The sequence below is a fragment of the Acinonyx jubatus genome, chromosome C1 (genome assembly GCF_027475565.1).
Source record: "Acinonyx jubatus isolate Ajub_Pintada_27869175 chromosome C1, VMU_Ajub_asm_v1.0, whole genome shotgun sequence".
NCBI lineage: Eukaryota > Metazoa > Chordata > Mammalia > Carnivora > Felidae > Acinonyx > Acinonyx jubatus.
Window position 1 is genome coordinate 183,532,735 of NC_069381.1, and position 11,147 is coordinate 183,543,881.

General features: G+C 39.2%; 1 long non-coding RNA gene across 1 annotated transcript in view; it reads left to right on the forward strand.

Annotated features, from left to right (window-relative positions):
- Positions 1-10,847, forward strand: part of LOC106980001 (uncharacterized) — a 40,688-nt gene extending 29,841 nt beyond the window's left edge. The window contains exons 6-7 of the long non-coding RNA XR_008295518.1: positions 459-3,758; positions 9,502-10,847. This is a non-coding gene — a long non-coding RNA (uncharacterized LOC106980001). The remainder of the gene's footprint in view (positions 1-458; positions 3,759-9,501) is intronic.
- The last annotated feature ends 300 nt before the right edge of the window (positions 10,848-11,147 follow it).

Below are 11,147 nucleotides of genomic sequence, written 5' to 3' on the forward strand. Positions count from 1 at the left end.
AATACTCAGAAGATGCTGACTGAATGGAAAAGGTTTGAGTGACATGGTAGCTTTAAAATCAGATGACTGGATTCAAATCCCAGCTCTGCCAGTTAAACCAGCTGTTAAGTTGGGCAAGTTTTTGACCTATCTATGCCTTAGATTCCGCATTTATCAGACAGAGAAAGTAGGGTACCTACCTAGTAGAGCCCCTATATTAAGTGAGCTTAACTGTAAAAGTGTTTAACACAGGGCAGGGGCACATGTTGACAACAAAATGAATGTTAACAATGGTTATTATCATGACCATGATGATTACTGGCCAGCCAGTCCTTATGTCTTCTGATTCTTCTAGTCTACACCACCATCATGGAGAAGTGAGCAGGGGAAGATGTTTGAATGAGTCACGGTGGCAGAAAAAGCTGCCCGAAGTTTGGCAGGATGTTATAAACACTAACCAACCCATTATTCCAATTTAGTGTCAGCAGAAACCCTTTAGCTACTAGGCATGCTCAAACCTGACCTGGTTCAACAATGATCCATCTTAAGATGCAGGTGAAAAAACTTCATACAGTTCTTGATGCATAAAGGTATGTGGCAATCAATCAGTAATTGTATTGCAGTAGTTTTTGTGATTTAAACTGCTAAACTCATTCTTCAAGATCTAAGGCAAAAGAGGGGAGCAGAAAGCAGGCTGAGATGTATAAAGCATTCATGTATTTATTGAACAAAGTTTTAGGGAGCAACTAAAAGTTGTGGCCAGGCATTTAAGAAATGGTGAAATTAAGTCCCAGATCCCACCTTGTGAAGCTTATAATTGAATTGAATTATATATGGTCTTATGAAAGCAACACAAGTTAAAAAGATGCAGCCCAGATGTAGTTCTGTAGAAGGTGAGGAGAAGATGATATCCCAGTTAATGGTAAGATCTAAACAAAGGGGCACAAAAGAAAAGCAATCCCAGGTGGATGAAAATGCAGAAGCTAAGGATGGAGGTCAGAAGAGATCCAGATATTTATCAGAACATAGATAATTTTGTTTGGCTGGAGGTAGACAAGGGGAGAAATCTGGATAGAAAACTGGAAAACTAGCCTGGATCAGATCATAGATACTCTTAAATATAAGTTAACAAGTTCAAGTTTTATTCTGTCCACAGTGAAGACTTCTGATGGTTTTTATCAAAGAAATTACATAATCAGGGAGATTTACTCTGGTGGAAGGTATAGCATGAATTAACATGAGAGATAACAGTTGGAAAGCTACTGATGGAGTCCAGAGCAGGCTGCCCCAAAATGTGCCACTCTGACCCTTCTCTGTACACCTCAAAGCAGGAAATAAATTTTTCTTATGAAGGGTGCACTTTCTACACCTGGAGAGTAGAAGGCATCTTTATCACCAGAGAGAGAGAATTCAGGACTGAGAAAACTGTATAAACAAACCTTGTTACTTCTTCATTAATTTGCTACCCCAAGTCCAAACTTTTGTCTTGTTAACTCTTCATAAATTTCTTCTAAAAGGTATAAAAAGCTGCTGACTTTGGTCACTTCTTTGAATCCAATATTTCTATGAGCTCCCATACATGCAAAATTAAAATCTTTTTCTCCTGTTAATCTGTCTTGTTTAATTATTTGACCAGCCAAAGAACCTAGCAGGAAAAAAAGGGAAGTTTTCCTCCCCTACACTGCTGTAATAGTCCAGAGGTGACAAAGGCTTGAGCACCCACAGTGCTGGCAGGAATAGAAAGAGATTCAAGCAACAGCCCCTGCCCTCTGACAGGATGGGGTAGACACGGCAGAAGTCAAAGGTAAGTCTAAGTTTGTACTCAGGTGACTGGGGGAAAGTGGTAACCTTACCAGAAACAGCAACACAGGAGGAGGAGCCTGCTTTCAAAGGAAAGGTGAATTTGATTTTAGATTTATAGCCTGGTTGTCAGCCAAGGGATTTACCCAACAGACAGTTAATTCAGGATTGGCAAGAGGTCTGGGCTGCAGACAGATTTAGGAGTCATGCGTGTAATTAGTAATCAGAGCCATGAGACTGGATAAAACTCACCAGAGTGTGAAACTGCAGAGAGGGAATTAAAAGGAAAATGTAGAAGGGGAGGAGAGAGATGGAAAGAGAAGAAAATAAGAAGGAAGGAGAAAGGAAGGAATGAGTCAAGGACAGCTCAGGGAAGGAGTAGGGGCTGAGGGTAGGAGTAGGGGCAGGAAGCACTAACCGCCTTGAAACTAAGGGTGGAATGATGCGGCTCTGTGCACACAGTCATAGCAGGAGCACCCCCTCAGACACAGCCCAGCTTGCCAGAGGGAAGCGGTTACCATTAGCAAGATTCTAAAGGCCCTGAGATGTCCCTTACTTTATGCCCCCCCACCCCACTCCCATACACACCTACTTTAAAACCCTTTCCTCTATTGGCCTGAAACCACACAATCATATTAACCCTGGCTTGGATGAAGACGCTCCAAAGCCTCTTGTTTATGTGCCCCCAAATCTAGGGGTGCTCAGTGGCCAGATGGAGCCTGGAGCCCTCTTGGCTCTCCCTGTCCCTTGCTCTTACCACACCCGTAAGGCTACCACAATGGCAACTGACCATTCTGACCCAGGTTCTCCTGGTGCCCAAACACCCCACCTCACCCATCAGTCGGAGCCCGCCAAGGCGGGGCGCCTAGTGCCCACGCGGGATCAATGCGTTCCCAGAAACATTTCTGCTCAGTTCAGCTGACACTTGTCGCTGCCACGAGGATCCACGAACAGTCTGCTCTTTCGGAGAAAGTCCAAGGGAATGCAGTCCGTCCCTCCCACCACACCAGCTTGGGGAGGAGGATCCTTGAGGCTAGGACACCGACCCCATGTGGGGAGGGGAGGCAATCAAGCATGTGGAGGCCCATGTGCACCCACATGCACAGGTGCCCTACGCAGAAACCATGGCTGTTGGGCACACACGGCCAGCGCCATTGACCTGACCGGGTGGCACCGCCTCCCCTACTTGCTATGCCAGCTCTGGGCCAAGCAGTGGCCCGCTCTCAGGGACCAGACTGGGTGGTGGTGAGGCCCAGTGGCGGCCACTCCTCGGAGCTGCCCCCAGGACATCCTTGTGAAGAGCACCCCTGACCTGTCTTTGAGGTCTGTCACCGCAAGGAGAAAAGGGTGGCATTTATCCTTGTGCAAAGAGAGTTTAAGTTAAATATGTTCAGGCCATTCGGACTGTTTTCTGCAGTACATTCAGTATCTCTTGGGAAGCATTTTGGTAGGCAACAGAAACTGAAAATTGTACATGACAGGAGCCAAAGGAATACATTGCATAAAGAAAAGTGCCTCAAATAGCTTCAGATGTTTCTTGAACCCCTTTGTTGAACTTTCAGAAACTCAGAGTAAATATTATGCAATTCATTTGTGTTTTAATGATGCAAATGCCAACGAATGTATATTCTGCTTTCAGGAAATGGATTTTTCTTCATCTAGTGCCTGCTCAATGCAGGTAAAAGGAGTTTAATTGAAACAGATACCCGGTTTCCCAAGTGTAGGAAAGGTGTATCTCCTTCCTTGAGACTGAGCAAGGAGAAAACCTTGGCAGTGTTCATTTGAGGATCTTCTCACCAGCAGCCTGGCCTCCCTGAGAATACTGGACAAAGTATTTCACTATTGCAGAAGGGCTGTCCTAATTTCCGGTGTATTCATTTGGTATGCTCTGTACAGAACAAGGTGGTGGGCTGGACCTAGGAAATCAATAAAGAAGAACCTGGAAGGAATAGCCTGAAGAGCTGGAGCTGCCCAGGAAGGTGAGTACAGCTGGTGTGTGCTGGTTGAGCTAATTTGTCACTTAAATGGTGAGTTTTGTTGTTGCTCAGGACTTTGAATGAACCACGTGACAGATCTGTATGCTTTACCACCTTCAAGGGCCAGTTTCCAGATTACATTCACCCTCTTCCCATACCAACAGGTATTGAACTTAGATAACAAAATTCTGATCTTTGTATAGAAAGATCACCAGAAAAGAAACCTCACATGATTGCCACCTACAAAATGTGAAATGCAGAGAGTATCATCAGCTGGAAGTTTGCAAATTTGTTACGCCTGTTTTGTTTACATGTAATGACCCCACTGAACTAAGCTAAGGTGAATAACAGTGAAAAAGGCCGTCTCTGATTGACTTTTCTTATCATGCCCCTTTGTATGTATAAAGGTATAAAGGGAAGATTTAAAACCCAGAAAATGTCTATTAAAACTGTACTATGGAGACATCATCTTATGCTTTTGGTTTCTAATGAGCAGACAAGTACTGAAAAATTTCAGAAAATTCTATTCTGTGCAATAAATACAAATTTACTTTTTAGATAAATTTTGACCCTACCAAATATTAGTGAATTCCAATTGTCCATCTTGTAAATCTTCCCTTATTTAGATAAAAGATTGGTAAAGGAAGAATTTGATAGTTCAAATATAAATTGTTTTACTTGTGTGTTTAGCTTTTTGCTCCTATTTTCATACTGAATCCTTCAGTTTCCATATCCCTCCAGTGACTACTTGCTTTTTAAGACTACGTACGTTTTTGGTTCTTTGGAAACTAAAAAGATGAGCTTTTTTTTTAAACTTAAAATAACATTATGCTAATTTGACTTTGCTTTTACTCTATTTTACTTCTTATGGGAAAAAAACTAACTGAAATTTTAAATTTGCAAACAAGCTCACATGAGAAAAGGAAAAATCACAAGATTTTATGAGGCTTTTCCTTTGTTTTATATACTATTTTTTAAACAGGCTCTACACATTTTTTAATAATCATCATGGGTAAATAGGATGTGCCTACAGAGTATTCTCTGCCCTTGGTGATTTTTTCCTTTGTTTCAATTTTGATAAAAGTCTACTCTTACTTAAACTCAATAATTTTTGTTTCTGAAGTGGTTGCAGTTTGCTCATGCTAATAAGAACCTCATATAACTTGATACTAATGTCAAAAGATATAAAATAAAAGATCAGGGTTGCCTGGGTGGCTCAGCTGGTTGAGCATCTGATGTGGTTCCAGCTCACATTATGATCCCAGAGTTTGGGGTTGGCCTCCAAGCTGAGCATGGAGCCTGCTTAAATTACTCTCTCTCTCTCTCTGTCCCTCTGCCCCTCTCCCTCCCGCTCATGCTCTATCTAAAATAAAAAACTAAAGGGCACCTGAGTGGCTCAGTCAGTTAAGCATCTGCTTTTGACTCAGGTCATGATCTCATAGTTCATGGGTTTGAGCCCCCCATCGGGCTCTGTGCTGACAGCTCAGAGCCTGGAGCCTGCTTCAGATTCTCTCTCTCTGCCCCTTCCCCACTTGCGCTCTGTCTCTCTCTGTCTCTCAAAAATAAATAAATATTGAAAAAAAAATTTTAATAAAAAATTAAATAGAAGATAAAACAGAAGAGAATTTTTAAATAAGTACATTTGTCATTATTTGAACATATTGATTCCCTAAGTTTACTGCTATATAATTTCTTTTTAGCTAGAGTAGGTATTGTGTACATTTAATCTCTGCTTTATAGTATGTCAAAGAATTAGGAATCCTTTTAATTTTTCCACAAAAATGATGAATCTGTTTTTAAAGAGAGAAAATAAGCTTACAGAAGTTAAATAATTTTTTAGAAATAGATGAAATGTTTAAAAGAAGAAATTCTACTGCTAATTAATTACAGTGAGTTGTTTTAAAAGTTTTTACTGCTTTTAAATCATATTCCTTGTCTTCTGAATGTTTTGCATAAATTTGGGGCTCAAGAACAAAAGTTGATTTTCTGAATGACTTAAACACTAGGCAGGTCATTAGTATAAACATCTCTACCTCAAATGTATAAAAAATTGGGGCAACTCTTAAATATTCATATTTCATATTTGCAAAATTTTTCATATTTACACATTTTTAAAATATCGTGCAATCTCTAGTTAAATGTATTAGCAGTTATGTTCCTGGGGTTTCAACAAAAAACATGGTATTTAATTCAATAAAATCAATATAGAATTTTTTCAATTGTAGGTGGTACTTCCATGATGATTTTATAAAGAAAATGAAAGCCTACATCATAACATTTCTTTTCTTAGGAAAAATGGGAGAAGGGAAAGAGTTTGTTATTTGCTTGCTATTTGTAGAGTTTCTTACTTAAGATGCTATGGCTAAAATAATTCTATTGAGCGTTTAACAATTAGTCTGTCTTAAATACTGGAGTAATCAATGATAATCCATTGTGACTAAAAGGCAAATACTTGTTTATTTTAATATACAAGTTGACAGTTTGATGGACTTTCTAAGGCTATAAGTTATCAAAGAATCATGAATTCAGTCAGTAAAATGTTAGATAAAGCAGTCACCTCCTAAGATGATTTTTGGAGATGAATGTGAAGAAACTATGGAAATAATTCCATAAAACCTGTGGAAATGTTTGCCATCATTAGCTTCAACACACTAATGTTTAGCCCCATTCTGTTCATTGAATTTTTTTCCCTACGTGTGTGCCAATGAAGATTGGTTTGTATTTACTACTAAAATAGATACACTATGTTAAGGTGAGAATGGCCAAATAATTGGAGCCCGTATACTTATAGGTTAAGTTCAAAAGGCATTAATACATAAATTTTTAGTATCCAAAGCATATTCAAAAACTGTCTAGTATGGAGTATTCTAACATAAATGTTCAAATACCAAACTATAAAATATAAAACTTCTTTTTATCCAATTTTTATATATACAAATAAGCTGATTTTACAATGGTGTTGCCATGTACCCATTCAACTCAATAAGTCCTTTTTAAATTCCCCCTCGTTCCCTTTCACCTTTGTCTTTTGGGGTGCTCTTTCTTCTACATCCATCATTTTCAACAATGGGGTAGGTCTTATGGGTTATAGGAAGGGTGAAAAGGGTGACAGGCTAAGCAAGAGTTTGAAATTAGGGAGACAGTTTACATACTATACAGGTTGTCAGGAGTTTTTGTTGCAACTATAACAAGGAAAACAACAACAAATATAATAATTACCAATATTTGCATGTCACTTCCTGTTTACAGAGCATTTTCATATGCTCTACTTACCTGAAGCCTCAGAGCAACCTTACAAGTTTGCTTTGAGGTACTTAATAAGATCTTGCTTTGTTGTTTTTACTGAATCATTATATGCAACTGTCAGTTTCTTGAGGGCACGAACTGTGTCTTGTATGTTTTGAACATACACATTTAAACCCCTCAGAAATAAACATTCTTAAACTGACTACTGAGTTGTTAACAAGTTTCAAGTGGAAGATTTGCTGGATTTGATGATAAAAGGGCTATTAAGACTGTAAGGAGACCAAGGACACCATCAAAGAGGACCGTAAGGAAAGCAGTGGCCAAGGGTCCAAAGTAAGCAGGTTGAACAGGGGAAGAAGACTCTAGGAATTCCCCTTGTCAGGGTTAATCCTGGGCCAGAGCAGCACTTCACATCCTGTATATAGAAATCCTTTTTTTTTTTTTTAATTTGAGAGAAAGAGAGAGAATGCAGGGGAGGGGCAGAGAGGGAGAGAGACAGAGATTGAATCTTAAGCAGCCTCTACACTCAGCCCAAAGCCTGACATGGGGCTTGATCCCACAACCCTGAGATCATTATCTGAGCTGAAATCAAGAGTCCAACACTCAACCACTGAGCCAACCAGGTGTCCCAAATTCTTCATTATTTTTAATGGCTAAATTGTTCTCCGTGGTATCTAGATATCATAGACAGCTATTTTTTCCATTGAAGTGCCTTTGTCCTAAATTTTTAATAGTACAAGCAATGCAAATTTATAAGCATAAATTGAACATAATGGTTATATCCAGTTTTTTTTTTAACTTTTTATTTTTAAGAGAGAGCATGAGAAGGGGAGGAGGGCAGAAGGAGAGAGAATCTCAAGTAGGCTCCATGGTCAGCACAGAGCCCAGCATGGGGCTCAATCCCATGACCCTGGGATCATGACCTGAGCTGAAATCAAGAGTTGGACACTCAACTGACTGAGCGACCCAGGCACCCCATATAATAGCTATGTCCTCGTTCTTATTCCTAATTTTGTTTATTTGAATTTTCTCTTTTTTTTAAGCAGACTTATTAGCTAGTGAAATTGTTAGATTTTCCAAAAAAAAGTTTTAGTTTTATCTACTCTCTCTTTTTCTAAATTTTTTTCTGCTTTTGTTATTTTTATATACCTATGTTTACTTTCTCTTGACTTATTTTTCTTTTTCTATTTTCTTGAGTTGAAAATTTAGTTCTTTTATTTTTATTCACTCTAGGTTAAAAATAAAAACATTTGATGTTATGAAATTTTCCCCTTAATGTAGTCTTAGTTGCATCTCATAGATCTACAACCTTTTCATTGCCATTTGTTATTATAAGTCTATATTTTCTGTTTTTATTCCTTCTTTGAACCTAAATGTTTAGAATTTAAAATTTATCTGTGGCTAGATGTCTTTTATCTTTTATCATTAATTTCCATTTTGATAGCATTGTAATTAAAAAATGGTGGTTTAAAGGGAAAATAAGTAGAAAAGAAATTAGGAACAAACTTGGGGTGGGGGGAAGATAAGCGTGAGACATAGCATTAATGAGCAGAGGAGAATAAAACAAAGCATAAATAAGAAGAGGAAGTATAAAAGGGCCCAAGACAAAGCAGAGGACTGAGTGTGAGAGTTACTGGCATGGCAGTAGGTTTGGATTGTTGAATAGGGTACATGATGCAAGATAGTGTTAGGAGACCAGGAAGATATCGGGAGGGAGTATATGGGAAGAGATGCCCAGGAAAGACAGTCCGCCAAGAAAATCCAACTGCTCCTTGGTTGTGATGGTGCATGGAAGCCCAGTGAGAAATGTCTTACCTGTTGCATTCTGATGGTTTAAGTGTTAGGATAATAACCATTTTCCAGTATCATCCCTTGATCTCTGAGCTTCTTGCATGAACTTAATTATTTCTGTATTTTCTGTTAAAATGGAGGAATGGACTTCAACACAGAAAATGAGCCAGGAACCCAAACTGATGATCCCATCCTGCTTGTGTTATTTTCTTCATTTGAGTCATTTTTGAGTTCCTATTATGACCACTACTGTGCCATATGATAAACACAAAAGTTCATCAGCTTCTAAACATCTGCCTTGTTTTTAGCCCATGTGTGTATACCACTTCTTTTTGCTGAACAGAAAGCAGCTGTTCCCGTTTGAGAGTGACTGACCGAGGTAGCAATTACTTCCAAGCCAGAAGAAAATTCCATATTCTCACTATCTACCTACAGTACCACAGTCACCAGGGAAGCAGGAGAGGAAATGGGTTCCCTGAGCCACTCCCTAATTATTTCTTTTGTTGAGGGGTTTCATTAATGAAGCTACCCAGAAATGTCATAGCCTTCACAAGTCCCTAGGGAGGCCCGATATTTAGTAGTGATCTGTAAATGAGGATTATAATAGTTCTTGCCTCATTAATTTGGTCTGAGGATTAAATGTGCTAATACTTAGAACAGTGCCTAACACATATTCAGCACTCAATAAAAACTCTTATTGTTATTCCAGAATGCAGGTGCCCTCACCACTGCAGTCATGGAGTGCGGTCCTGCAGAGAGAATGAAGCTACCAAAGAGAACACAGATACAGGATGCTCAAATTAAACAAAACCACAGCATCAAGAAATCTTTTTCATTAGAAAGTTAAAGAGACATCGAGAAAGCTGCAAAGCAAATTGGAGAGATGCCAAGACTTCAGTAGAAATCACTGATACAGATTTCATACTTAATGACTTTTCTTTGAGCAAGTGCAAAAGCAAAAAGCAAAAGAACTGTGGTGAACACTGTGAGCCGTTAAGTATAGTAGGATGTATGGTAGGACTCATAGCAGGACAAAAACAACATAGGTCATACAGAAGAGGGTCTGGAAAAAATACAGATTATTCTCAGCCACACTGCATAGGCTTATCATTAGAAGGAAGAACAAGAAATCAATAGCAGACCCACTCTAAAATCTTAACTATAAAGATCTTATTATAGTATGGATTTAGTCATTCATTAAAAAAAAAATCTTTATAATGTCATAACTGAACAAGGCGTGGTGCTAGACATGGGAGACATATAGTTAACAAGACAAATATAGACCCTGCCCACATGGAGTTTATGATCCAATGGAAGAGTTGACATTAAGTAAACACACAAATGTCATCTCAATCTTTGATAAGTGCTCCAAAGGAATACAAAGTGGTCAGTGAAGATATTGAGGGCTTTTAGATTTGAGGGTCAGACAGCTTTCTGAGAGAGCAACAGTAATGACATTCCTTAAAGGATAAGGAGGCATTACTGGGGAAAGAACAGCAGCTGATGGTGCTGGGGAATAGCACACTTGAAGGCTCTGGGGTGGAAAATGAGGGGTGTGGTCCAAGAGCTGGGATGTCTTTGCAAGGAGCATCGTCAGTGGGATGGAGAGTCTACATGGGGCAAGGCCAGACCCCCAGACTGTGTGGGCCATATTAGCATCTTGTTTTTTTCCCCCAAATACAGGGCAAGTCACTGAAGGGCTTTAGGTACACACAATTGACATTGATGTGTTTATGTTTATGTTTTAATGGGTCAATCCAGTTGCATTGTGGAACACAAGTTTGAGGGACTTGAATGGAAAAGGGAAGTCCATTTGGGAAGTGTTTGACCTGGTCATTAGAGTAAAGGCTGTGGTGGGCACAACCAAATATAAAGAGTCCTGTATCAGGCCCTAGAAGTCTCATATCTCTCTAGGTGCTCTGTATGCTACAAAGTGGCCCCCAAATCATAGGAGTCCATATGAAGTAGAAATCCTCAAGCAGTAAAACTTTTATTTGGATTAAATTTAGCCAAATGAAAAGATGTCAAGAATAACAGAAGTTTGTGAAAAGAATGGGTTTGTGAAAAGAATGAGTTTGACCCACTGAAATAAGCAGCTGGGAATGTGAGCTGTGAAATGATTGTGCCGATGTGCTGGCATTTGAAGAGTTTGCCTGGATGCAAGACAATTGAGCAATAGAGGAGTTAGATGAAGATCAAATTACTGTACAGATTTTATTAAAAGCAAAGTTGGAGATTTGGCTTAGGTCTATTGGCAAGCAGAGTTGCAAATGTTTCAGCCCTGAATTTAGCCATTCCCAATAGATTGTAGTAGGCTGTGTGATCACAGGAGGCAATACAGGATGGAGCCTGTTT